This window comes from Ochotona princeps, chromosome 3 (assembly GCF_030435755.1).
Source record: "Ochotona princeps isolate mOchPri1 chromosome 3, mOchPri1.hap1, whole genome shotgun sequence".
Lineage (NCBI taxonomy): Eukaryota > Metazoa > Chordata > Mammalia > Lagomorpha > Ochotonidae > Ochotona > Ochotona princeps.
Genome location: NC_080834.1, coordinates 12,669,174 through 12,675,173, shown reverse-complemented (window position 1 = coordinate 12,675,173; position 6,000 = coordinate 12,669,174).

Sequence of the window (6,000 nt, the reverse complement as noted above, 5' to 3'; positions counted from 1 at the left end):
AGGGCGGCTGCAACTTTCCCAGGCAGAGAGGAGCAGAGAAACTGATTTCTCAGCGCAAAACCCGCTACAAATACACTTGGATTCAGCTGCAGCGTGGCAGGCTCACTCACACCTTCAGGAGAGCTCAATGAAACAAGATCTTTCCCCACAGTTAATGATTGAGGCGTTTTAAATGGCCGGGGTAAACAAAGCGACATTGAGGCGGGATGAATGATGAATAAATGGAAGGTTCTGTTGGACCCCGACCATCGCACACTAATTGCTGAATAAATTTAACTGAACCGCTTGGAATCTTGAGCTGTGAAAGCATAAGGGGTATTATTGAAAGCCATATAACTTTTATTTATTTTCAAAAGTAAAACTCAGAAGCTAAAATGTTCTGCAGTAAATCTTCTAAATGAGAAATTTTACAAAGTCAGTCCTTGATTCCAATATTTTTTAATGGCCAGTTTTGGCATCATGTATAAAATACTGAGAGTGTATGAAGTGAAATATACAAGGGTCAAAAGTTCGGTTTCAGAAAAATGATTTGATCGAGTGAATGCCAACCACGATGAAATCATCCACAGGCCCACGTCTGATTATATTGTTCAATTGAAATCGTACCTGCCTTTACCAAGGACACAAGCAAGAAAATGGGAAGCGTCAAAGGGAAAGCTGTTTTGGAAGTAGCGTATTTCTTGGTAAAACTAACAAGACTCCAGTCGTTCTCATGATATTCCTTGAAAACAACTGCTTCCGAGAGTTGAATTACTACTGAGGCATAGCGCGATGCTCTGGCGCCACCTGGTGGCGGCCATTGTCTGTAATTGGCTATGAGGTTGTTTTTTTTTTTTAACGGTTTAGATTTCAGGAAAAGGAAAAGATGTTTTGTAGTTGTAAAATGACTTTATTTCTTGCAAGACACTGTGCAAGCACAGACAACATATGCATATGGCAGAAGCACTAGAGAAAAATATGTTTATAACGGAATGCAGTAATAATATTGGTAATAACAGTTTCCCTGCTTCCGTGAGTGTAGTGTGTTCCCTTTCGAATGCGGAAGGCTGGAGAAACCAGTGTAAGCTCATTCAGTGCTTTCACTGCACATTTACTCATCACTACTCATTTAACGCATGCACACACACACACACACACACACACACACACACACACACTAGAGATGGGGGATGCAAGAGAGGGAGCTATCAGGACACAGTCTTTTGAGCTTGCACTTGGCACTGAGCACAGCTCTCCCACGTAGGTGGCAGAGATCTAAGCACTGCACAATCATTCGCTGTGTCCTAGTGTGCACATCAGCAGGAAACTGGACTGGAGGCACAGCCAGGCGATCTAACAGGAACCCCGTAAGCAATGTCTTACCTGCCTCACAAAATGCGCATTGCTGTTTTCTACATTCTTTTAACTTCATATATATAGATGAAAAACAGAATGATGTGGAGGAGGAGAGTCAGCAAGAGAGGAAGGAATCTTCCACCCACTGGTTCATTCCCCAGACATAACGGGGTCCTGCTGCAGCCAGACGTCAGAGGCTGTATCCACGTATCCTTGGGAATGGCAGGGTCCAAGTTGTACAGATATCTTCTGCTGATTTCCCACAGGCACTAGCTGGGAGTTGGGTCAAAGGCAAAGTGGCCAAGATGAACATAGCAGGCTACCTTTGCAAGCATCGGCGCCATTCACTGTGCCACAAAACCAACTCCATTCATCTGGCTATTTCAAAAAAAAATGTTCCGAGTCTTAGTTTCTCTGACACAGACACACACCCAAGGTCTTAGTGTAATTTTCCTTTTAGCTGGGATGCCTTCTGCTTCTTCTGGTGAATGTTTCTTATTTCACTTGCGAGCTATCAACCTGGAAATGCTAATTTCCTGAGAAATTTCTTCCTGATCTACATCCCTGACCCAAGTGCATGAGTAGCATTCACAACACCTGTTTCCTTGACTTCTGTAGCACCCAGCACACTTCACCGGGCTTGCGTTTTCTTGTATCTTTGCCAGACTCCGAACTCCTTGGCTCTCCACGCTGGTTCCTCTGTTAGTGGATTTCTGGCACTCCGTCAGAACTACTGTCTGGTGAGCTAAGGCCTTCCTCCATAGCTACAATCTTGGTCACAAAACTATTACTCTAAGTACCGTAAATGCAAGGTGGAAAGCTCAAACTGGCCAATGGGAAATTCTTTTCTGAGGAAGGAGGGGGTTAACATACTTTTCTTCCGGGGATGGTGTTTCATCTGTGGAGGAAGGGACAGAGAGATCATCATGAGAAATGGGATGTGGCTTTGAAATATTAATGCACATGATAAATAAATCACACAGAGAATTTGTTAAAATGCAAATTCGTGGGCCAAATGCTTAGGCATCTCTCTTCAATGGAAACCTGTAGTTAAAATGTCTATGCAAGTCCTCTGTTGATGCCAATACGGATGGATCAGAACATGTTTTTAGGAAACCAGAAATCATGAAAAAGGATGATGTGTTCTACACATCCTATGCCTCCACACACAGTTCCACTGAAGTGACGCTTACTCGTTCTGGTGGAGACTACACACCAGAAGGCTTTGCTGGGCGTTGCAACAGGTAAGAGCAGGTAAATGATTAGAAAAGACCTGCTCCACTCAACACCTGCAGCTCTAACTGCCCCCAGGGCACTGCTCACAAGTGCTCTAACCCACAACCTCCTCCAGAAATCCCCGATTCAACATGTTACACCTTCAAGTGCTCTCAGCTTTCAAGCCTTCTTGGGGCACAGGCCAGAAATCTGAAAGATTTGAAAGGAGGTGGAGGAGGAGAACCATGTGGCACAGCCCTCCATCTATCAGGATGCACAGCTTCACCTGTGAATTAATACTTTCAGAGGAATCATTTGGTGTTGGTAAGTACACATCTAAGAAAAAGTTGTTCACCTGAGTAAGAGAGGATCTCTAACACGCACTGCTTTACTCTTCAAATGCCCTCAGTTTCCAGGACGAGGCTGGGCCAAAGCCAGTAGCTGGGTACACAGCCCAAGTCTCCCACATGAGAGGACGGGAATGCAACCACCTGAACCATCGTCACTGCTTCCTGGGTTCTGCATCGGCAGAAGCCAGAAGCAAAAGCAGACATCCCGATGTGAAATACAGAATTCCAACTTTTGTCTTAACAGTTAGGTCAAATGCCTGTTCCAGTGACTGGCCATTATTTAGAAGAATCTAGAAGGATGCAGTATGCTCGAATCTAATAACACGAAGTCACTGGTGGCCCAATCTGTGGCACCTCCTTTGTCTGGAATTCAGACTAGAGATATGTCCTACAGGAAGTACAGTACTTACTAATTTATAGGGATTTCCTTATACCAAGCCCTGTTCTAAGTCTCTCACATACATAAAATCAATCCTCTGAACGTCAAAACTACAGAGACATTTACGAGAGCTCGAAATCTCAATGCCATAATTTCACAATGAATCAGAATTAAAAACAATTCTGCGTCAAGATATGAAGGGTGACACATCAATCGATATTGCTTTTTTCTGCTTGCTTTTCGACAGGACAGCTCTTGTTCAGACTGGCTCCGTGGGTAGCCAAGTCCTGATGCTGGCTGCGCGGTGACTCACCTGAAATCCCGGGCGCCTTGCTCATGTCCCCTTTCCCTTAGAGAGTGTCTTGTGCACCGTTGTCGTTCATGCTATGTGCTCCTGCTCCACAGCGCAGTCAGCTATGTTTGGACACTGTGATGGAACACCAATTAATCCTGAATTACATAAACCACATAATTCATGTAAAAGAGAACATTACCAAAAAAATAGCTCAATAATCATAATCTGTAATTTTCAAAAATGTAACTAGGGCATATACCTCCTACACTTCATTGTGGGGAACACAGCAGAGAAAAAAAAATCTGTCTCGTTTCCTATTTTTGAACGATAATGCAGAAGTCATTTTCTATTGCTTTTAAACTCTTTCCTAAAATCCTTGTCCATTCAATTCAAATAGAGCCATGGCCGTTCACCCCAGGAAGTGGTCTGTCCCACATCTCCAGCCATCTGGATGCCATTTAAGCTCAGCCACCATTCTCCATGCACAAACATGTTCAGCAGTAGGTTGATGAACAGTGGTGATCTTTTTACAAATGAAGCATCTATGTCCTCGCTCTGACTAGGTAGACTATAGCTTACGTAAGATGTAGCACTGCTTTTCTTCCTCTTTTTTTGCTCTTACCAACACTCCCCAGGTCGCCCTTACACCTGCAACAAGATGAGATTTCTCATGAATTTTTGGCAAAAAATAAGCACTTCTGTTACCGACGATCCCAACATATTTTTTTTCTTGCACAGCTGGTGGACCACATGCTTTGCTCTAAGCAACGAGCTTTGGTTAATGGATGATGCATACTGATCAACTTTGTCAAAAGACACAGTTACCCCAAATTTAATTTAAGCATCACTAGTTTTCATTTGTGATTTTAGAATCAGACAACACCATAGCTGAAGGAAAAGGAGACAGAACAAGAAGTATGTTGGTTATTCAAAGATACTTCCCTTACAGAGTTAAGATAAAAAGATATTTCCTTTCCTTTTTGCTTGGTTATAGGAAGCCTTTTGATTGGTTGTTGAGGATCTCCTAGTTTTAGAAGTCTTTCCTCTTTTCAAGTTCAGCTGAGAGCATTGGAGCTAGCACAGGCGACACTGTGTTCCGTCTTGGTTTCCGGCCTGGTTCAGGGTCTCCATTGAAAACAATGTGCTCCAAGAAACTTGGTTTAAAAACATGACCTAGTCAGGTGTCACTTTTGGGAATGGGTATATGGGCAGCTTTAACCAGTCACAGAGGCTGTTGAGCATGATCTACTCACCAAGAGGAGGGAGGACTTGAATTCATCAAACTATCTCTGAAAGAGTACATTTCCTTCATTAATTTTATCTCCCTAACACTCAAGGAAGTCCACAGATGTTACTTATTAACTTCAATAACTACTGTTTTGAATGTGTTTCCCAGGTTGTTTGTATTGGTCTGTACAGATAGCTGATATCTTAAGCATTCTTGCTGGATCCCCTCTCAACCAAGTTGTGTGGAAAAGCGGACCCTGAGTCAGAGGGCTTTACCTGTCTATGTGCTAGAATTTCACAAGAGCCCTATGTATTCGCTGTCACAAACTTCTTTTGCAAAAGAGAAAGCAAAGGCTAACTAATTTGTAAGTGTCAGGCCCATGATCTATAAACCAAGGTAATCTCCTATGAAAGTCTGTAGTCTTAAGAACCATACCATGCCAACACCTAGCTACCTAATGAGCTGGGGTTTACCCAAAGTGTTAGTACATCCATATACACTACGCTAGTCATGTGCAGGAAAATCAAGAAAATAAACAAGTTATAATTCATTACTTCGGATGAATAATTCAATGCTAGGAAATGACAAAGAAAAAGCAGAACTCTGTTATTTCTGCATTGCTTTTCATCTTGTCTTTCAAGGAGAATTAGATCTGGTTTGACAGGTTAGCTCAGAGTTGGAAAATGGGTATAGATATCCTGGGAGAACACAGAACCCCTTCCTTGAGTTCACGTTCTCTTGTCCAGATAAATGAAACGCTAAGAACTGAGAGCCGCTCTGACTGATTCAGGCTGCTGGAGACGTGAAGTAATCCACGGTGATGGGAACTGTTCCTGGAAGCTGAATGTGATAAAAAATAACAGTTTCATAACTAACTAAATAATTCTGCCAAGTAATAAGTGGGTTGCTGCTGATTATAAGTTCCAAAATAGCTTACAAAAATAATAATGCTTAGTGTTTAGAAAAGGAAGTGGGCTTGTTAAATAAAAATCAGCAAGTGATTAGACCAGTACTGTGGCATAGTGGTTTAAGCCTCTGCCTGTGATGCCAGCATCGGATGTGGGTGCTGGTTCAAGTCCCAGCTGCTCCACTTTCCATCCAATTCCATGCTAATGTGCCTTGGAAAGCAGCATAAGATGGGCCAAGTGCTTGGGCTCCTCTACCACATGGGATACTTGGAAGAAGCTCCAGGCTCCTA